At 38.4% G+C, this 23,394-nt stretch overlaps 1 long non-coding RNA gene across 11 annotated transcripts; it reads left to right on the forward strand.

Moving 5' to 3' along the window:
- The first annotated feature begins 1,420 nt into the window (after window positions 1-1,420).
- On the forward strand, window positions 1,421-22,967 carry LOC144204123 (uncharacterized). Of its 11 annotated transcripts, XR_013327824.1 has the most exons (9): window positions 1,494-3,942; window positions 5,696-5,802; window positions 6,764-7,069; window positions 10,367-10,427; window positions 16,380-16,457; window positions 20,359-20,532; window positions 20,705-20,790; window positions 22,078-22,502; window positions 22,567-22,967. It is a non-coding gene; the product is annotated as an uncharacterized LOC144204123 (long non-coding RNA). The 11 variants fall into 11 exon arrangements; XR_013327823.1 differs by having other exon boundaries at window positions 1,421-3,942; window positions 5,696-7,069; XR_013327822.1 differs by having other exon boundaries at window positions 1,503-5,802.
- The last annotated feature ends 427 nt before the right edge of the window (window positions 22,968-23,394 follow it).

Below are 23,394 nucleotides of genomic sequence, written 5' to 3' on the forward strand. Positions count from 1 at the left end.
TTTTTACATATAGTATTCCAACGTTCTTCTTTTGCGGTACATAGCGATAAATGAGGGATGACTGTATGAAGACAGTTTTTGAAAGCACAACTAAATTGCATTTCTAACACATCAAATGTATAGCAAGTCCTTTATTTGTGTAGTGGGGCTTTTGTAATGGGGGGCCGTGTTATGTCAGCAGGATTGCGTGTGATTGTCTGGGTGATAACTACTGAGAAAAGCTTGAATGTGCTCTTTGTGCTTTGCTATATGGAATTCAATTAACAGGCTAAATGTGGAATCCTTTCTGTCAGGGCAAAACAGAAAGCCCTGTAAAACCCCTAATAAAAAAAAGAAAACATCACCCAAATTGGATTTCCAAGATACCCATTAACCCATTGGCTGCTGCTGTTAGTTGTATATTTCCATTTCATTGTATCTGGCAGCGTTGTCAGTGATAATTCACTGGCAGTTGTCCAATTTTAAATTGGCAGCCGACGGGCGAGTTAAATCGACAAGTGCAAAATATTCCAAAGTGTAGAAACAAGCGCAGTTACTTACTATATGATTTACCATTTTGGCTCTCTCCTCGCCACCTTGAACCATCACAAGCCTTCAGCGTATAAATCAAATGTCCCTGTGGTATCATTGGTCGTTACCCTTCGCAGGAATGAGAGGACGACAAGGGTGGGTTGCCGGCCGGCTCTCCTTGAAGGGGAAATGCTCGTGACACACCTGATTAGGCTATAGAGCAGATATGAAGAAGCCTAGCGCTATGTTTGACAGCCCAAAGCACTAAAAAGAAAAATTCACACACCAACAAGTCAAGGCGCCCTCGAATGACGAACCATTAACATCCGTTGAGAGGCGGCGCTCTGCCCATTAGCTCTTTGAAACAATTTCAAGACACATCCTGCGAGTGTGTGCTGTTAATTGACTGTCATCAGAGGTCACTCAAGCAGGAAACAAATGGGGAGTGAGACAGAGCCAGTGGAAATGACAAAATCATCGTCTCTATTCATGTTCCTGTAATTGATGATCACATACCCGGGGTACTTTTTAGAATAATTGAGTGTAATACACAAGGCATTATCAACGCACCTAATAGATCCTTTTGTAATCGTTAAGGGAAACGGGGGAATTGGCTCATAAGCATACCGTCACGTAATTAGTGACCAAAAGCATTGGATATGATTCAAGACAAAAGTGAAACAGTAAGCAAAACAAATGTTGGCTGTGCAAATGACTTAAATATGATTGAATATCGGCCGCACAAGAAGCTTGAGAACAGCCTACATTATGTTGGACTTTTCAGCTTTAACACTAGATGAAGCAAGTTACCTAATTGGTGTCATTAGCAGAAATCTTGCAAAAATCTTGCAAAAATCTTGCAAAAATCTTGCAAAAATCTTGCAAAAATCTTGCAAAAATCTTGCAAAAATCTTGCAAAAATCTTGCAAAAATTTTGAAATAAATGTAGCGAATTTGGTAGAGGTTTGATAATTTGTTTAACAAATAAGGGTGGAATGATTTTGAGCAATACAGAAAGGACTGTGTTATAGTTTAGAGGTTTCCTTAAGAGTGATACTCTTGTAATTTCCCAAAAACGTAGCTCTCAAATCAGAACTTGGAGAGTTAGATACGATATTAAGCGGTTTTAAATTGAGTACTGATACAAAATGAATGAGAACCTCATGTGGCATGCAGCTCAATGTACCTACTAGTCCTTGTATTGGAATTTTTTAAGTGCAAGATTAACACATACATTAATCTTCTAGGCAGTGGAAGTTTGTGGGAAAGACCAGACAGTTCAGGGCTAAGTTATACATAGACCTTGTCGCCATTTTTGATGGACGGATGGATTGGATAAAGAAGCAAAACACCTCACCTTCTGTTTAACGTGACATATAAAACTGACCTAAATAACAGATCGCTCCTGTGGTGTAAAACCAATTATTTGGCGAGAGAAAATGTGTCACCGATTTTCCGTTCTTTGGAAATGCGTCTGCGATGAATGCTCCGGGCAGCACACTTTTATAATATTTTACATTCTCTGTATGGAACAAATGACTCTTACAAAGTTTTTCACGGTGTACTGAATGATTCAACTTAATACTCGACAAAAAGATATTACGATTTAATTGGAACCCTACGAAAATCAGCACACTTTTATTTTTCCGCCTCTGTGAGTGCATTTTGAGCCGCCATTAAATCTAAAATTCTGATATTCGTTCCAATAAGCTGTTTGAATTTCTTCGCAACAGTCGGCCTGCTGGTTGAACATAACGTTCCTCCATTGGATCTGGATTCGACGACCAATATTAACTGAGCTGACACTGCGGAAAATTCACAGCCGGTTTTCTGGCAGCTCGGAGATTGGCCGCGTACATCCTGTTCTGAATGGTTTGGGCTAAAAATGGTGTGCCATATTGTCCTGCAAATCTGCGTTCTAAGGGGAAAAAAAGAACTGGCCAACGCGTGCAGGTGGCATGAGCTCATTCAAGAGTCGATACAATAACAACTGCAGATGACTATTAATGCCATTTCGGTATTAGTTGGAAACTAAACAGGAATTGTGTTGAGTTTCAGATTTTTTTAACCGCTCCCAAAATGCTTCAGTCCTGCTAATTTTCATTTTATCGTTATCACTTTATCATTGCAATCCGTTTTCCACAAGACAACCCAAAAGTACCAGCAATTTTTGACCATTTGCTTAACATAAAATGTTTAAGATACATCATTGTTGGGGCGTTTGGGAACATGTGATAGTTATAGTTTTCCTTCTTTTAATTTTACTCTTTCAGTTTAATCTTTTCTGGCTACCGTGTTGCCCCTTACAATCTTAAAATGAGTGTAAAAAAAGGTTTTCTTGTCATATGATGGCGTACACCTTAAAAATGTATATTAATATTCCTCACTTTAGGACTGTGAAGCAAATGTGTTAATTCTATGTGCGTCCCTTAATATCGCAGCTACATACAATATAGGAAAGGATGGGATTTACTGTCTAAAAATGTCCAATGAGGACAAGGAGGAGGAAGAACGGATGAGATTTGTGGAGATGTAGAAAGAAAGGCGAAAGAGAGAGAGAGAGAGAGAGAAAGAGGCAGAGAGAGAGAGGGGGCGTAGAGGGTCTCCTTCGTACGAAATAAAGAGAAATGAGGGTGGACGGGCAAATAAAATCACCGGGAAGAAAAAGTCAGACGGCGGCAGACAAAATCAAATAAGAGTGCGACTTGGAAATTGGCCGCCATTCTGTAAGCCAGATTTATGTATTTGTGCGATGACAGCGACGAGCCAGCAAATGAGATAATTCATTTAAGCCCACGTAAAGAGGGACAGTTCGATTTTCTTGTTGGTCGAGGGCCCTTCAACACACACGCATAAAACCTGCGTAGGGACACACACACATGCGCAGGCCCATCTGAAAAGCGGATGGCACAACAATCTCCAGGGCACAAGGCTTCACTCCACCCACTCATCTCTGCTGAGAGAATGGAGAAACGGGAAGAAAGGAAAATAGAGAGGTGGGAGGGCAGAGATCTACAGAGAAAACGCCAAAACGAGTGGGTAGAGACCCACATCTGCAGGCGAGACAAGGAAGAGTAGAAAGAAGGAGCTCATGGAAAGGAGAGAGCAAGAGAGGAGTAGAAGGAGGAGGAGGAGGAGCAAGAAGAGGAGGAGGAGGATGACACGATGGAGAGGAGTGTAACATTTGCGTCACATCTGCAGTGGAGGAGAAGTGCCTGACGCCATCAAACGCCTGCTGAATGACAATCTCTTCTCCTCGCTGTTCTCAGGTGGCAGACTTAACCCTGCTTTTCCCTCATTTTTCTGCTAATCTGGGAAAAACAGAAAAACAAAAACACTTTCAGTGACCTTCAGTGTCCTTGAAACTCCCACACAGAAGGAAACAAGCTGAGCGATTTCCCACCTGCCAATCTGTCTGTGCTAAAACTACCGGTACATTTTTTTTCTCTCCCCTCTCACGGATGTCAAGTCAATATTACAACATTATAGAAAATTGTGAAACAGAACGTGAGCGCCGTTATCAAACAGGTTTCAAAATGAGACGAGCGCAGACAGGGATTTTCTGCGTCTTTGCAAGTCACAGGCCGTTTTAAACCTGAGTCAACAGCAAGGAAAACAAATACATAAATACAAGATGAACAGGTTATAGCCCCTCTAATGATAGTGGAAGAGGAATTAATTTGAAAGCTGCCAAATGTCATAAGCTGCCTGCCCTTCCACACGTTTAACCAAATAAACACTATTAGATTAACAAATTGCATGGGAAGAGAACAATAAATTTTCACTCCGGGAAAGGAATTTAATAACAGCTCAAAAGGCGCAGCATTATTGTGTTGACAAAATGCAAATGATATCATTGGAAATTAGACGTGCGCCATTCACTAATAAATTCTGAAGAAGAATGTGCTGCGGCATAGCAATGGAAAGTGGTGCCGTAATGCCATCTGTCCTGCATGGTGTATGCATGGATGATGTTTGTGTACGTAGTTTAGTGCATTTTACAGCATATAGTGAAAATAGATTCTACATGGATCTGTGGTATTGGGTGTATGTGCATGGTACTTACCTAAGATGTCATATAGTGCATTGTTAATGAACTTTGTGTGTAGTCAATCGTATTTCACATGCTTGCTATGGCAAATACCTGTCAATGTATATGTTTTCCCGTATTTTATAAGTTTTTTATCATTTCAAATTGTGTACAACAACTTTTGTACTGGATTTTTGGAAAAACGATCTCGTTTCAGCCATTTCGGCCCTAATCCGAATCTTCTCGGATACTGGTAGCAGACAAAAATGTCATCATTGAATGCTAATATTGTCATGCTTTGAGCATGTTATGCGCACGCACATTCTTCATTTACCCGATCGCCTTTTCACTATATAAATATAGCATGTCAGCAAGCAATGTATCCAGACATTCAAGCTGTCAGTGTCATACAATGACATCTATGGAATCTTGAATTTAGTGCATACTGATTGGGCACCCCGTCCACTTTAGAGAAAATTTAGACTTATGTGAGTAGATATGTGCCGTGTTGAATTTGTACTTTTTTTTTATTGCTTATTAAGGGGAATTACAATCATTAATAGGGGAGCATTTGGCCGAGGTTGACAGGTATGAGATCTTGTGATGCCTTTTTTGGTTTTGAAAAGATGAAATATGTTTGAAGACAAATGCTGAAAACGTGGAAAGATTGAGAAACACTTGCTCCAGCTTAATTGAGGGCTATTTTACACAATTGCAACTTCCTCCTTCATAATAAATTGCTAGTCAAGCTACACAAGTTTTATTAGGTTTTCCAGACAATTTGCATTGTAAATGCCAAGAATGTTTTTTCCTCCAAACAATTTTAGAGCTGAAATATTTAAATGCCTTTATAATCAGCTAAATCCTTATTAATATATGCTTCAACAGATTGAGTTAGAATATTTAAATTTGAACTTGGCCATCGGACAAGTGCTTGTATGGTGGTAAGTGTTTATATTATTAAAGACATTTTTTAAGCACTTGCATTCAACCGCTTGATGCCTTGCAGACTTGTGCATTTTAATTTGCAATTTAAGTGATTTAAGCCACAAATAGAAATTGCCAAAATGACATTTTCAGCAGAAATACCCCAACAATTCTTCATTCCGCATTTATACCACTCATTTATTTATTTATTGAATGGTCTCATTTCAGTGTGGCCTGTTTGTTGCTCTGCTATTTTCAATTCAACAAAAGACCCTGTTGCTCCAAGGCTCCCTGAGCAATCCGTTATTTGAGTCATTGGACCTGCTTTCCTGGAAGTAAGCACAATTTCTAAATAGCTAAAAGGCAATTAATGAGTGTTAACATTATAAACCACCCCGCTTATTCTGGCAGGCGTCGTTAGAGCACCGGTGTGACATTTTGGAAAATATGTTGTTTGACGTCAGTTGTACGCTTTGAGGCAATCAATTTTGCTTCTTTTTCGATTAGGGCTAAGATACGTTTAGCCTAAATGGCATAGAGAAGACAGTTGTTCCCTCTTGGCCATTTGTGGCCTCATCAATAGCGGAGAAGAGGAACATCATGTCGGAATCAATTATACAATTTAAATTCGTTTGTCCCAGGGTCCCCATCATGGATTCCTTATTAACTGCACGGGCAATGTTTTAAGTAATATTTTCCAACATCAACATTGAACCACTGTCTTCAGTCATTCTTATTTTTCCGAATATATTTAGTTAATGAACACAATTGTTACGTTTTGGTGGGGTGATGTCATATCGCCCTAAAAAAAATAAGTCATTAGAAAAGATAGTTAATTTGTGAAATTACGAAATAACGAGCCAACTCAAGTACGGCAATAATGTGATTGTATTTTGTGACTTTGTGACACCACTGTGCCTCCTGTGATTTGGTGCAGTGGTTTTTCGTCACTTTTCTTCTCCATCACTTCTATCAATTGTGATGTGCAATCAATCACAAGCTGAATCAATCAATATAAAACATAAATCATTTAGCTTTGACCTTCATGCTTTGTTTGGCTTCTAACTTAAATCCCATTTGCTCCTGTTCAGGTTTTTATCATTCACACTACATTATTGTAAAATTCATTCTTCCAACAAAGGTCTCACTCTTAGGTGTAGACAATTGTCGGACTGAGCCCCTCTAAATTGATGTCTAAGAACCCCACAAACAAAACACAATTGTCTTGGCCCAATTGGCAAGGACATTGAGGCTTACCTAACTAACAATGTGCTGTGCTTTTGGTTTGCGGCTTAGGATGGTCACAGATCCAAGTAGAAACAAATCATCTTTCAAGCTAAACCAGGGTGGATTGGTGCAAGCCATTCTAGAATCTTCCCCTGATTGTTCGCCTGACCCTTCACGGGAAATGACCGTCACAAAGGGCTTTAGTGATATACGCCCCATGCTGAATAATAACCAAGCTGTTAATATGACAGATGGCTATCTTTTCTTCGCTGTAGGATCTGACACCCACGGTGATGAGACGAATAAAGAGACCTTGGACAACCGACCCGTCCAACTATTGTGAAGCTGAGATCCCGCAGGACCCTGAAATGTTGGGTCTGTCTATTTTTTTTCATTTATTTTGACATCTAGTACCTTGCTATCTATTTTGCCATTTTCCATATACTTTTCTGAAACCATGCGTGGGCTTTCTCTGGGTACTCCACTTTCCTCCCACATTCCCAAAAATCATGCATGGTTGACTGATTGAACACATTCCAGTCTTGAGAAAAACCATCCACTAATTACTAAACACAGTACTTGAATATGAACCTGCACTGTGTATGACAATATCTCCCTCTTATAAATTATTACTTTACTTTTTCCCAGTGCATTTTGCTTGTAAATACAATATTAAGCCAAAACCTTGTGACATTTTCACATAAACGTGCACAGCCAAATAAGAATAAATTGATGCAACCCACATGTATATTGCATGATGGAGGGGTTGGGGGGTGCCACTTGAGACCCCCACACAAATTTACACTTGACTTTTTTTTCCTTCAGGTGTGTTTTTGTGTGAAATGTCTCTTCCACCTGCTCCACTGCTTTTAAGACCTATTTTTTGCCTTTCTTAAATTCTCCTGTCAGTCAGAAATACTCTTTCTTAGTGTGTTGGCGTGTCTGCCTGTGTGTGTTTGAACAAGACAGCAGCTTTGTCACATTTTTTTCTTCTCTCCTTCACCTGTTTCATATTCTTGTCATTTTATATTTTTGAGCTCATTTGAGTTTCTCCTGTCTCTGACTGCCTGCATAGGCGCCCCTGTAGTGCAGTAATGAGGGATATTGGTTTGACAGAGCTTTGGGAAGGTCATGTTAAATGGAGGCATTGAGGAGGAAAGAGGATGGGAGACGGATGACTGTGAGCTCCTAATCACAAATCAGAATAAATCTGCACTAAATTAGCATAGTAGTCAAGTATCATCCTGCCGAGGGGAGGGGAAAGGAAGCTTTGCTCGTATGAGATGTCTTGGGTCACAATAATCAACACCTTGTAGAATGTGCTTCCCTAAAGTGACAGGAAGGTTGCAGCATTTTTGTTGTATGACTCAAATTATGATGCCGCTTTGACAAGGGGTGTCAAACCAGTCCTCAAAGGGCTGCAGTGGGTGCAGGTTTTCATTCCAATTCAACAAGAGGATAGTTTTTGCAAGTGTAATCAGTTAATCAAAGTCAGGTGCTACTTATTTTAGAAGACACCTGATTGGTTAAAATATCGGGACTGAATTTTTTGGAATAAAGACCAGGACCCGGTTTGACACATGTGAGGTCCTAGGCGGTAAATACAGGTGAGTGGAACTGCAGCCTTCATTTGCTTTACCCTCCTCTAAACAACTTTCTTCTTGCAATAAAGGTCATACATCAACTAGACATTTTAATTCCCTCGTCAGAAATTGCATGCAAATTGAGGGGTTGATTAATGAGCCAATGAAGAATATGTTTGGTGATTAGTATATTAATGGCCTCATCACAGACACTGACAAGTCGAAAGCTATATATATGTATAAATATATTAGCAAGGTATAGCCTGGGCTGGTAGGCAGCCAATTACATAATGAGATCAAATTAAAAGTTTTCACTAATTGATACACTTTTTCTGTCCCAATGTTATGATTTTTTAAAATTAAATCACTGCAGAGTCAATTTATTACTTAACCAAAGTTTTGTTGTAGGGTTGTGAGTTGAGACTTTGTTTTAGATGGCCGCTATTCTTTATTTTCTGATTTCTATCAATGAACGTGTACCTTCAAAGTAAAACAATAGTAATTTAAGAGATCCACCATGGACAAAAGAGAGGATGTGTTGCTTTCCCACAGAGTCACAGGTGGTTTGGGATGACACAGAGTGCCTCCACTTTCACCCATCTGACCCTTGACATGAAAGATTCAGATGCTCTCCAATGTCAAAGCACTTAGAGAAGAGGTGTAGGGGCGGCTTAACCTCAACAGAGAGGTTGTTGGAGTGCAAACAATAAAATTGGTGTTGATTTGAGTGTTTGCTGAGCGCCCGCGGTGCAGCGATGGTTCTCTGCGTGAGGGTCTCTCAAGGGAGTCTTGAGTGCACGCACCTCCGCAACTCCCCATCCCGTTTGGGTTCTCGGATAAGTGCGCCACATAGGATAATTATGCAGCATTACCATACCAATGTCACATTTCAATAAAAAAAGATAACATATTAACATAAGTAGTGAATATGTGCATGTGTAGTCTACAGTGTGGAGATATTAAATAGCAAAAAATTAAAAGAGTACACAATGATAAAGTCGTCAAACATAAAGCTTAGGTTAGTGCACGAATAAAAAATATTTTTTTAGTTAGGTAGGTTACAACAAAAGAAACAAACCACACTGTAGTCTTCCAGAAAACTTTTAAGCACACTGGCAAATAATATTTCATTTAGTAATACTTTGAATAGCAAATTATAAGTGTATAGAAAATCATAACATAACATATATATGTACAAATATAATATTATTACAGGATATGGATGGTGAAAGCCAATGATTTGTACCAGGGTAAATACTAACTGGAAAATAATATTTCATTTAGTAATGCTTTGATAGCAAAAAAAGAAGTGTACAGAAAATCATAACATAACATATATATGTACAAATATAATATTGTTACAAGATATGTATGGTGAAAGCCTATGCAGCAGGATTTTTTTGTCAACAAAACTACCATTTTATAGATTTTTGTCCCTTAAATATCTTTGTATTTATGGATCCGATATAAAAGTTTGTAGTTTGTATTTGGAGTTTCCTCGACGCTTATGTAACACCGATGCAGAATTTTCCAATGAAGCAATCAAAAGTGAGCCAGCACTACACTGTTGCATTAGCAGTCTCCTTCCAGCTGCAGAATCAATGTCAGATAGCTGAGCTGCCACTCAGCTATCGGGCAAATGCTGATGAATCCATATGGGCCAAACTCTGTAGGGAGCCTCTATGTAATAGTGTTAATAGGACAAGGGGCCTGCTGGAGTCACTGTGATTAATGTAGGGGGGAAAGTTCCCCGTGGTCCAGCCAAGCGTTCACCTTTTGTTCCCCTTACAAAGAGGTCTGAAATGGAATCTGTGCAAGGGGGAAGTAAAGCAAATGTACTGCGCAACTGGCAGCAATAACGTGCCACGTGTCAGATTAGATGATGTAGACCCCCCAACCCGCTTCTCCTTCTTTCAACCTGTCAGGTTAAAACTTTATTATTATGCTAATCACTGAAAATTGTGACGGTTTTCCTTGAAATTTAAATTGACTATGCAGGCGGTTTGCATTAAATGGGTTTATTTGTGGATTTATTTTCTGTTTGAGTGAAAAATAACATGTCTGTGTTTGTGATTTTGTTTGTTTCCAGCACATGGGAGGAAGTGAAGGAAGCAGGAAGGACGTGAAAGCTGAAAGTTTCTCTTTTCAAGGTAATTTTCCCTTCATATTATATCTAGTCGTCAGGTTTGCTGTCACCTTATAGGAAAGGGGCTTTACATTTGAAGGCTGGAAATTTGGGGTTTTGTTGACGTTGACTGGGTATTATGTGAAATTTAGGACCTTCTAATCGGTGTTTTGGTTGTTTTTCTCTCCAATTTAAAGGTTTTATTCAATGCTTTGATTTAAAAAGACGGTATACTTGTATAGAAATTCTTCAAAGATACATTTTTAGTTTAGCAGCCAAATTGATTTGGCGGTAGCTATTTTTGTCAGATTAGAATTTCTTGATTGGAAACAGATAAGTGTTATCTGCATGGAAATGAATCCTTTGGGATCTTAACTCAAGCAAGGTGAATTGATTCAAAAGCTTTGGTGAAAGTAGAATAGGGCTGCGTTATTTGATAAAATACACTAATGACACAAGTATGTCTAGAAAAATATATCTACTTGTTTTTAATTAAATATTTGGATGGTAAAGGCTCAAGGGTATAAAATGCCATTTTAAAACTATCTATAAATACATATAATATTGAAAAAATACATGTATACAGTTAAAATGTTACACAAATTTCCTGGTGGTATTCCACCTTCTGCCCATAGTTGGCTGAGATAGGCTCCAGCACCCCCGTGATCCTCGTGAGGATAAGCAGTAGGGAAAATGAAAGAATGACCACAAATAGCCATCCTGTACTACTACTTAATAGGCCAATTGGAAAGAGGATATTAAAAAATTGTGATTGATTGGTTCATGAGGAAAGCAAAGGCATGTCTGATGAGAGCCTCTAAAGGTAATGTGTGGGAGACAAAATGGAAAATGAAATAAATGGAAAGTCCTGAAGTAGAAACTACATGACCTTAATGGGCCAGACCGTCCCAATCCAAAGTGGACCATGACAGATGAATGGGATGAAAAAAATTCAGTAATTGGATGCATAATAAAGACACAATTTACCCCGGGATTTCCTTTAACCTCGTTTCGTCATGTTTAATGAAGCCTCGGGAAAAATATAATTTCAGCATTATGTGAATGGAACATGAGAGGGAATATGACATTTTTCCACTCCTTTGTTTGACATTCTGCATCACATATTTTCTATTCAATTTAAAAACAAATTCACTTTAATTCTATGACAAAAATTTGTTCCATTGTATTTTACTATATTTTAATACAATGCAGCCTTCTTTTCTTACTAAAAGCACATAAAAAATCACTGCAAATTAAACTTGTAATTCAATGGTGTCGAGTTATGAAATAACAAGAGGTGTTTCCAACATATGTTCTCATTTTTACTAAACTGCAAAACTAGGCCAAAATATTAGAATAAAAAAAAAATCCTCTAGTGTACATAATCCCAAATTCTCACCCTGCTGCGTTCCCTCATGTGGCTACATTTCATTTTTTGGCAGTAACCCTGAAGAAGATGTTATAGCACGGAAACGCAGCGGCTTTGCATTTCATAACCAAGTAACGACAAACTCACCAGAACGCCTTCGATGCATGACTCATAAATGATAATATATATATTTTTAAATGCTAATGAACTGAAGATTATACAGCGTGAAGAGCGTGTTGGAGGAAGGAAGAGTGAGCTTGACGCTAAAAGACAGAGAAAAAGAGAGATAGAGAGAGGAGAGCTTTTCTGTATTTCGCTTGCCTTTTTTTTCCTCTCTCTCTCCAGAGCTGACAGTCACGCTTTCCTACTGAACATATAAAATAGTTTTCAAATAATCTCCCTTTACCCGCTTTAGTATTTATGACTTTGCGATGAGTCAGAGTGAGGAAAAGAGGGAGTTTAGATGAAGAAGCCTGCAGCAGTGTGAGATTGTGCCGTTTCCCCGTTTCCCCCCTCACGTCTCTATGGTGCAGCATGAGAGGGCTAAACAAGGTTAAAGAGAAGGTCACAAACAGATGGACTCACTTAATCTTCGTCCTGTCATTCCGCCCGCGTGAGACCGTGTCCCCGCAGGGTGTACTCAATTATTTGTCTTTCTAGAACAAACTACGTCTTCTCTTTTATCCTGAATTGTAACTTGAACACACGGAGGAGGGTGTGAGACGTTTTGGACCCATGGCATTTCATCACGGCTCTTTGCGTAATTGCCAAATAGGTGTTTGTTTTAGTCGGTTTCTTGTCTTTGCTCTTTTTCTATTCTTAATTACTCAGTCACTATTATTTCAACTTGATCGTCTTCCTTCTATATGTCAATGCATTCTCTTGGAAATTCCCTACATGCTGATTTCCCTGTTTTCTGTCTTTTTTCTGTCTTCTGATGCGTCGCCATGCGGTGAAGGTCATTTTAGAGGTTGGGGGAGGGGTTGATGCAGTTTAGCCTAACTGCTGTCCTGGAAATCAGCGGGAAGACAAATGCGTGAATGATAAGGGATGGAAATGGGAAAGACTCGGAGGGAAATGAAGGGTTAGAGATTTCTCTGCTTTGAAGATGATGATGCCATGCATGTTGCATTATAAAAAAAACAGTGGCCATTTTTGTATTACTAGGGAAAGATGCTGGTCAAAAGATTGAAACCCAAATGTACTAGTGGTTCTTTACGCCATTGTGTTTTGACATTATTCTTTTTATTCACATTGAATCACCCTGTCAATAACAAAGTGGCCTTTTTGTGTACCTTTCTTTGTTTTCATAGGTGTCCAAGTTATCTGGAGTACAATGCCATACTATAAGCAATTTTGCCTTAACATACATATGGAGAGCAGTCCATAATCAGAGTGAGTTTTGGGTAGTAGATTTGTGATTTGAAATGTTGGGCCAATGGAATCAGAGTAGACTTTAAAATCTGAGCTGCATATCGTGTGGTTATTTCTGTGTTAAGAACCACCTTTCAAGTTCAGTCTGAAAAGTAAAGCTGGTGCTGTCAGTAGCTTCAGGAGAACAAATTCCCAACACGGTTGTGCTTTGCGTGCTTTTCTGAATTTATTGTGAAATAGCACAGTTGTTTTGACAGGCGAAGCCCAGTTATTTTTAATCGATATAGCATGAGAATCTTTCCCCAATTTCTTGTTAAGCAACATGTTTCAAGGCTTTTCTGGTCTTTCATGTTTTCTTGGGTTGGCATAAAGGATGCAAGGTGGAGTCGGCAGCTGTCAATGCTGGGAGGGATGCATCGTAGTCCTCTCGGGACTTCTCGGGTCCGTAATCTTTCTTTCTGATGGTTCAGAGAATTCTTCCGTGAAAGACTTTTTGCTTGAGCTCGTTGCCGTGAAAGACTTTTTGCTTGAGCTCGTTGAGCCGCTTTGTCTCGGTGGGAATGAAGGTACCACCAAAATTTGGAGCCATTCCCCAGTGGCCAGTTCTGCAGTTCTTCCATTTGAGGGAGAAAGGTCGTTTTTTTGCCAAGAGGATCAAAAAGCTCAAAATACAGGGGGAAAAAAGTACACAATTAGTTTAGATTTGACCAAAAACAAAACGAAAATCCACAATGTATATTTGTAGTAACTTGTCCCTGCTAAGAACAAATGGAAGCATGCCTTTTTAAATGTAATGGCAAACATTTACTTTCATAAACGACCTCGACAAAGGTCATTAAAAGAGGTTAAAACTGGATTTTGGAAATATCATATTCTGATTTCTTTTTAAATTAGCTGACACTATCCATCTTCTGACTTCCCAAACAGCTTGCAGGCTTTGCAAGACTCCTTACGGGACAGTCAGGAAGAAGTGACCTTGACATTTACGCTCTAATGAAAACAATCATGGAAAGTATGTTAATACGTCCGCTGTGGTTGGCTGAAATGAACTGTGATCTTTAAAAAAAAGGCCAGATGCTCCTGTGAGTAACAACCTCCAGCAGATGAATCATTCCCCTATTAAGGTGCCGTAGTTGACCCGTTCACGCAAAACTGTTTATACACAGCTGCTGTGTCGCAGATCGACTATTACTTTTACGCTTTTTTCACGCAGTGCAGATTATGCATGGTTAGTATCCAGGTCACAAACAAACCCAAAGAGGTGTCAACCTCACTAACCATATTTCTGCCAAAATAAAAACAAAAAGTGTTGAAATTCACTGTGGAGTAAAGCTAATTTATTGCATTAATGCGTGGAACAATTCAAGTGTATCCTTCATGGCTGCTGGATTCATGCTGATAATGCCCGTAAATGAAAAGCAATTCAGACAGTAACCGAAACGTGGACGGAATATGGAATTACATAGCAAATGAGATCCACTACAAGCTAAAATACACAAGTTAAAAAGTCCTGTTTATATTTAATATGGGGATAAATGGTGATTAGACTACGGTATAAATAAAACAGCATTGCACATGGTTAATTTCTAGGAATAATTTCTATAGTTCTTTCCAATGCAAAGTGTACAATGACTGTACTTGCTTGTTGACATTTTATTTCTATTGAAAGGCAAAATGAGTAAAGTTGTTTTCAATGTATCATATAGAATTGGTACTATTATTGTTGTCAAATTTTTAGAGGTTCATCAGATTGTGTTTAATGCTGATAGCATGTTTTTATCATTGAAATTGTGGTCTGTGTCTGTGTGGAGGGTGTAATTTCTATTTGCATTAAAAATCTAGGGAAAAAATAGTACTCAGTATATAGACAAGTTTGTGAATTAAAAAAAAGAACTATTACAATGATTTTTTTTGTCTGAAAAGTCTACTGCATAATTCCTATGATTATATTGTAAACATAATAATTGAAAGTGAACACTTGAGTAAACAAAGAGAATCTGTACCAAGAAGTTAATGCATTCCAAAGCATTTTGTCCCCTTCCTATTTCCCCACTGCTGGTTCAGAGGCCATGTTGGTAAACACAATTTAGATGTCACCTTCAGTGCAGCTGGTGTGTGTTCATATGCGCACCTTCTGCGGCGACTTGTTAGCGGCATCAACTCTGTGAAAAATCACTTTAATAAAAAGAAACAGTTGGCTGGATTCATTCCCCTTGGCCAACCCTACGGTTGTGTGTGACGTCAAAGACGGTGTGTGCTCACTCCTTTTCTTTTCTGGCGAGGACGCGTGAGAAAGGAGATGTGACAACATTTTTGGCTGAAATATGTCTGCCGGACAGTAACACCCTCCTGGTTAATGTGTGTTTGTGTATGTGTGTGCATAGAGAGAGAGAGAGACATACTGCATTTAGCAATGCTATGGGGCAGGACAAAGATACAAAAACAGAATCGATTGCAAGTGACAGAGAGGACCAAGGGCAAAAAGTCATTATTAAGTCTAGAAGGGTATCTTGTGCACTCACACACTGACCAAACCATGTGGATGGTCTACATTCGGTATATTTCAGAAGACAAAGCTCCTGAAAGCCTAAAAACCAACATAACGTATGTTTCTGTGCGTGTGTATTTGTGTGTGTTTGTGTGTGCGGGGCCTTCCGGGTAGACATTATTGTCCTCAGTTCAATACTGCTGTCACAAGGCGATGAATTATGGAAGTGTCTGAAAGTGACACAGCACGGTTAACAGCCAAGAGACACTTTTATTGAGTTTTGTGTGTGTACGTGTATAAGGTCGTGTCGGCCACACTTTCAATAAAATGATAACGGAGCACCTCACCATCAGACCAGACCGCACTGGGAAGAGGATCTTTTATATTTGACCATTGAAAGTGTTTTTCTTTTAACAATAATGGAAAGTGCTGAGGGCCATCCATCAAAGTAAAAGAATTGAGTGACAGTTTCCCAATTTGTTGTATTCTGGTACTGGTTCTGTTAGGAAAGAAGCCAGCAGGTGATGGAATTCTGGGCAGGGAGTAGATTTTATTAAAGTTGACTTTTGATGGCTTGTAGGGAGAAATCATCAGACTGAACCTTGTAAAGTCTTAAATGTATGGGTATTTTAGTCAGGAAAAAGACGTTGCAAAATAAACAAATGGAATTTTAGGAGGGGAAGTAACATTTTATAGTACAAACAGTCAAACATTCATTCATTTACTCTACCTCTCATCTCCACTAGGGTCACTAGGGGGTGCTGGAGCATATCCTCTCGGCACCAGGCGGGGGAGACCCTGGATTAATCTAAGCCAATCACAAGGTAATAGTCAAACACACAAATACAATTGGGCACACTCATATGGTGGTGGAAACTCCGAATAGTGTAGGCTATATTCCAATTGAGGGTCTGCAGCCTTTAGAACCTGCATTTGAAAGCCAGTTGCATCACAATGCTGCTCTAAGGCCTGTCTCAAATCATTAAAATTGGAAGGATGCTCCAAAGCATCCTCCTTTTCAGCCATTCTGAGCCAATTGCAAGCACATACCGCCTTATTCTTGACCCACTGCTGCATCCCAGATGCTTTGTGTGCTCTTTCTGCATTGCAGGTCATTTTAAATGGCAGTATCTAACCCTAATCAGGATCAACTTGCATTGTCAAGCATTTTCTGTCCCAAATATAAATGGATTTGTGTCTGAATGATGCTCTGCTATCATTTCAAAGTCCCTTGCATTGTATTTTATAACATTTTAAAGTAGCATCCTGAAGCTGGAGGTTGTGTTTGTGCTTTTGTTCCAAGAAAATACACACTGTTACACAAATGGTTCCAAGTCTTCGTTGTCATAATACTCATGAGACCTCTTGTTCTCAAATTTTCATCATCTTTCTGGAGGATACCTTCTTGGAGGCTAAATAATCTTGTAGAGTTGAACCAATTAGACGAGACGGCTTGCAATTAAATAATACATTTAGAAATTCCTCTCTGAGAGAAAGAAACGAGCGAGGTGGCTTAAAAATGCATCAGAGGTCGCCCGCATGAGCTGACCCCGAGCCATCAGAGTTATTTTAGGATCGTATGTTTGTCTCCGGGTTTACTTCAGAGAGAACCACGGAGTCTAGACGTCCTCACTTTGACTACAGTATGTTTTTATGTAAAGCTTGTTTCACAGAAGCATCTCAATTTGAACCTGAGGCTGCCGCAATAATAGATTTGTGAGTCCCAGACGTAAATGGAAGCGATGGAGGGATAAGGGGGGGAAACGTACTCACCTTCATCTCATCTCCAGTGAAGGAGAAGATACGGACGTGGGTCTAAATCATTGACGAATGTTGGACAAAAGCAGCAGGTCGCTACATGAAAAGATGTACTCACATTTTGTGGATTTGGTTTTAATGTAGCCTGCACACAAATGTTCATTCTTGCTGAAAAATGTATTCGTAGGGACAGCAGGGATGTATTTTTATATGTTCCATGAAATAATCTAGTCTTTTTATAGACGTGGAATCAATGTTTAAATTGGTTCCCGTTAGAATCAAATATATTTTGAGTGATGGTTAGAGCTTGATTGAGTATTTAGGTTCAAGAACTCAGATGGGGATTAAGTTAGGATGCTAATTAAAATAACTGGTAAGAAGACATCCCAAAAAAAGTAAGAATACAAATCCAAGTTTAACGTGAGACTTATGCATATGCAGCTATTAGTGTCAATTTGTTCTATTAGTGAGTCTCTACACAGGTCAAAGTGTCATCAGCCTCAGAAGTTCATCTTCGCTCATTACGGCGACCCTTTGTAAAGCTGCCCTCGTGGATTTGACATCATTCTCATTTGCGGCGCTTGGAGGTCTGATTAATTCATAATTATGGTGGGAAAGAAAAGGCCAGGCTAAATTTGCACTCAACTGAATATTGAGTGGGGATCCCCTCCCACAATGATCAAATCGAATGGGTGATCCTAATCAGTTTAAGCTAAAGATGCTTGCATTTGCTACTATTTGTACATTTATCACAGCAGAGTTGGTGGTTTTAGCCATCCGGACGACAGATTGTGGACCTTCTGTTGTAGCAGGATATGCCACCAAAGTATTTTTGTTCACTTATGCAAAAAGACTGGGTGTCACTATGATGATTTCTCTTGAACAGCAATTAAAATGGTTGTGATCCTGGTAGAAATCCAACAAATATGAATAGGTTTGACTTCCGCCTCTATGTCTTTTTTTGTATCATTATGAGCCAAGGTTAATCTACGAGGTCGCCCAAAAAATATTCCTATACTCAGTCACTGCAAATAGAAACTGTCAACTCCATCTGTCTGTCTCCTTTTATATTATTATCATTTTTTCATTCTTCAGTCACAAATAGTTACCATCAATATGTTTTTGCTGATACTCAATTGGAATACTAACATCATCTTCTCTTTTAAATTGCTCCAAGAATTATAATTGATCATTATGGTGTATCCCTGGGCCTTCTAGAGGGAAGTGATTAGTACATGCGCATCTGGGATCAACATTTGTGTAAAAAATAAAATAATCCAAATCTTTAGTGGTTGTACTAACTTGTAATGAGCAAACTCTCACTACCATGGCAACACAGAATTTTCTCAATGAGCTCGATTAAACTCTAGCTCTTTGCTAGTAGTAAATATATTCAGATTATAATTATTTTGTATTCATTGTACTAATTAAAACCGTATTGGGGGAAATCCAACATATTTGCACAGACACGAACTTGGCATAAGAGTTTATTGCGGGACTCGATCCGTGACGCCGACTTAAAGCTGGCCAAGAGTTGCACGTCTGCTAAATGAATGAATCAAGCAGGAAAACTTAGATGTTAGTAGGAGGAAGAGAAAGAATGCCAATTGAAAAGTGCTGAAGTTATTGTGCTTAAATGACTGTATCAAATATAAATGTGAGGTCATATATTAATGTTGCTGAAAATTGAGCAGCTATTTTGGCTGACTGACGACTTTCTTGTTTGACTCATTATATGCAATCTGACTCTTTATGCAATTAATCATTGTTTTTGTGTGACCCTTGTTAAATATGAATTCATGTTCACACCTAATAAATAGAATGTCTGAACTTGGAATGAACACATACTGCTTCAATGTGGTTGAAAAATACAAAGGAAACTACAAAGAAGACTAACTTCAGAGTGTCTCATTTAAAGTGTTCATCACTTATGCGTGACCCGACTTTATGTCACAATGTCTTAACTTTTAACTCTGATTTTGTGATTAGCCTTCTTTTGTGCTGTGTGGCTGAAACAAAAGATGGTTCTAAAAATGGCTTCTATATTCTGGAAATGGTAAGAGGTTCAGACGGGATTGAGTCCGGGAGATAAGACGTGATATCCGAGCAAGTTCATCATCTTAGTGAAAAAAAAAGTCAGACTGCAGAGTATTCAATTGAATTTTGAAGCAAATTACAGTAGAAAGAAGCCTCAGTAAGTCTCTTCCTTTCAGCTTTGTTATCATGGTCGCTATTTCAGATCTTTCTTCTCAGGATGATGAAAAATAATACGGTGGTGACGTTACTAATCAGTAATCGAGGCAATGGTGTTAAAGCTTTCAATTGTTCAAAAGATAACCATGTATAATTAAGCTTTTATTTGGTCAATAAGTATAGTATGACATTTTTGTGAAAGATAATAGGATTTATGGATGGCACGGTGGCGTGAGCTGTTAGTGCAGTGGCCTTGCAGTTCTGAGGTCCTGGGTTCAAATCCAGGTCAGGACAACTTATTGAATGTGACGCATTCATTAAGTTGTCGGTGTTTGTATGGTTTTTGGGGGGAATCATAATCATTTATAAGGGCAGTTATCGGCAGAGGTTGACAGGTATGAAGTATCATTTATATATCTAGAAGTAAAACACAAACACCAAAGTGCATGTCCTCACAATGTTCATAATGTGCAATACTACTGTATTTTAAAGGATTAAAGCCCAACCAAAAAGTATTTACAGCCTCCCCCACAGACGTTAGGATGAATACAATATATTTTTTTAAAGTATGAAACCCCATTCAACACGTATTTACAGCCCCGCACTCGCCCCACCCATTGACTAATGCGTGTTATTATGAAAACAATGTATTTTTCTTTTAAGTATTAAAGTCCTACCAAAAAGCATTTACAGCCCCTCCACACAAACATATACTGACTGATGCACGTTATTATGAAAGAAAAAAAATATTTTGTATGTGTCCTTTTTTAAAAGGCGTGGCGGAGGCCAGAGTTCAAATAGCCGATGTCAAACGCCCCAATCCCTGATGATCCCGGAAGGAAGACGGGCGTGCGTGCGTGAACTGCGCTGCACTGCAGAGCAGCTCAAAAGTGACGATTTGCCGACGAAATCCTGCCAAACTTCTCACGGGACGATGCTGCACATTTGGTACATTGTCGTTTGGGGATTTCGAAGCCCCAGTTCTCGCCTTAAGAGTGATTCGTTGACGCGATGTAGCCCCATGTGTGTGCAGACAGCAAAATGTTTGCAAACAAATTGGCTACATTGCGTTACCGATCGCTCTCTGTTTAAAATGAAATCATTCCTTTGTGTCTTTCAGTCCCTCAACGAGCACCGAGTGCTGGGAAACAACAAGAATGTGGCCAAAACGACCAGCAAGGAGCAGCTTGTCGACGCCATAACAAAGTGAGTCATTTTTAAATAGTTCCGATCTTCTCTATCCGTGTAATCTTTAAACGCCAGCGTTCAGTGTTCAGGGCTTTGCGCAATTGGCTCGATTTTCATCATGATACATTCAAATTTTTTTAAAATAACAAAACTGTGGATAATTCACCCACACAAATGTCATTGGTGGATGTGTAAGGGAGTAACAGTAATCCCTCGATTATCGCGGTTAATGTAGACCAGATATGGCTGTGATAAATGATAAATCATAAAGTAGGCTCATTCCTATTGAAGTAAATAAAATAAAAAGATAATGTAGTGGCTTCTCTCATTATTCTGAACTTTCAAAAAAAAACAAATCTGCCATGTAGTGAAACTGAACATAAAATAAATTGTAAAATTTCAACCCCTTAACTTTTTAAAATAAAATAAAAAGATAATGTAGTGGCTTCCGCTTGTGAGTTTCCACATTATTCTGAACTTAGAAAAAACAAATCTGCCATGTAGTGGAACTGAACATAAAATAAATTATAAAATTTCAACCCCTTAACTTTTTAAAATAAAATAAAAAGATAATGTAGTGGCTTCTCTCATTATTCTGAACTTTCAAAAAAAACAAATCTGCCATGTAGTGGAACTGAACATAAAATAAATTATAAAATTTCAACCCCTTAACTTTTGAAAATAAAATAAAAAGATAATGTAGTGGCAAGTGAAGGTGTAGCTTCCGCTTGTGAGTTTCCACATTATTCTGAACTTACAAAAAAACAAATCTGCCATGTAGTGGAACTGAACATAAAATAAATTATAAAATTTCAGCCCCTTAACTTTTTTTAAAGGACTTGGACCTTTTTCATGTTAGTTTTAAATGTGGTTTTGATGAAACAGATTTATTTAACAATAGTGCAGGTGTCATTTTTGACTCATTCAAATATGAGAAAAACAGAATCTCTATTTATTTTTAAGAATGAATGGATTTGAAATAATTGACTGAAAACTTGAGGCAGAAGTAGGATTTATTTTAATCTTGTAGGCCCCTGTCCAGTGTTTTCAAATTTCCCACCACATGATCAAGATCCCGATATATTTTCAGTCTTGACCGCAGACTGTCTAATATTGCCTTTTGATGTTTTATAGAAAAAGCTAAATGTAGGAGGTAGTTCTGTCCAATTTTGGCGCTAGTCTCTACTTTAATCTATTGTGTTTTCCTGCCTATGTAAAAATTGGCTCAGGCACAGGGCAGAACCAATCAGTTTTTTTTTTTCATTTAACTTTGTGTATTGACCCCCTTTTTTTTTTGTTTTCCAGAATCCACCCAAGGGGGAGCTGCTCCCCTGCCTTTATACAAATAGGCTCTGGCACCCCAATCTGAGTACTGACCCTTTTTTTGTTTTCCAGAAATTCTGAAAAACAAAAAAGGTCAATACAGAGTTAAGTAAAAAAAACATTTCCAAGGTCTTACCTTTTATTTTGAAAATATACTTGTAGATTTGTTCTGCCTGAGCATATCTATGAGTTTTTTTCAAAATAAAAGGTAAGACCTTGCAAATGTTTTTTTTTTTACTTAACTCCACCCCACTCTATGACGTTTTTCAAAATAAAAGGTAAGTACTTGTTTTCTTAACTAACTTTGTGCCTTAACTCTTTTTTTTGTTTTCCAGAATTCCACAAGGGGACCTGATTTCTGTCTATGAACAGATAGGCTCAGACACCTTAATTTTTCAAAATAAAAGGTAAGCCCTTCTCATTGGTTTTTTATTTAACTCTGTGTACTGACCCCTTTTTTCTGTTTTCCAGAATTCCACCAGGGGGTGGAGAAGATTTGATTTTTTACGATGCTGGACCACCAACGGGAACCAATCTACAAACTTTTTCAAAATAAAAGCTGGAGCTTTTATTTTCTGGATTTCCTGCTGGTGACAAGAGGAACTACTTCATCTTTTCAAAATAAAAGGTGAGCCCCTCTCATTGTTTTTTGAACTAACTGTGTACTAACCCCCCCTTTTCAGTTTTCGAATCTTCTCCACCAGGGGGTGGAGAAGATTCGATTTTTTACGATGCTGGACCACCAACGGGAACCAATCTACAAACTTTTTCAAAATAAAAGCTGACTTCCTGTTTTTCCAGATTTCCTGCTGGTGACTAAAGGAATTACTTCATTTTACTCATGTTTTTCAAAATAAAAGCTTTTAAATGTATGCATGTGTTTTGTCTTTAACAAAAGATGCAAGTCACAATCAAAGTTTAAACATTTTATTTACAAGTAAACATTTTAACTTTGATATTACATTGAAATGTTAAATTTGAAAAAAAGAAACACTTAGAAAATAAAATAAATGGGGATAAACACTTAGAAAATAAAATTTAGAAAAAGGGGGGATAAACACTTAGTAAAAAAAATGGGAAAAGCAGGGGGGATAAATACTTGGTAAAAAAAATTTGGGAAAAGCAGGGGGGGATAAACACTTAGTAAAAAAAAATTGGGAAAAGTAGGGGGGATAAACACTTAGTAAAAAAAATTTGGGAAAAGCAGGGGGGACAAACACTTAGTAAAAAAATTGGAAAAAGCAGGGGGGACAAACACTTAGTAAAAAAAATTTGGAAAAAGTAGGGGGGATAAACACT

The sequence above is a fragment of the Stigmatopora nigra genome, chromosome 11 (assembly GCF_051989575.1).
Source record: "Stigmatopora nigra isolate UIUO_SnigA chromosome 11, RoL_Snig_1.1, whole genome shotgun sequence".
NCBI lineage: Eukaryota > Metazoa > Chordata > Actinopteri > Syngnathiformes > Syngnathidae > Stigmatopora > Stigmatopora nigra.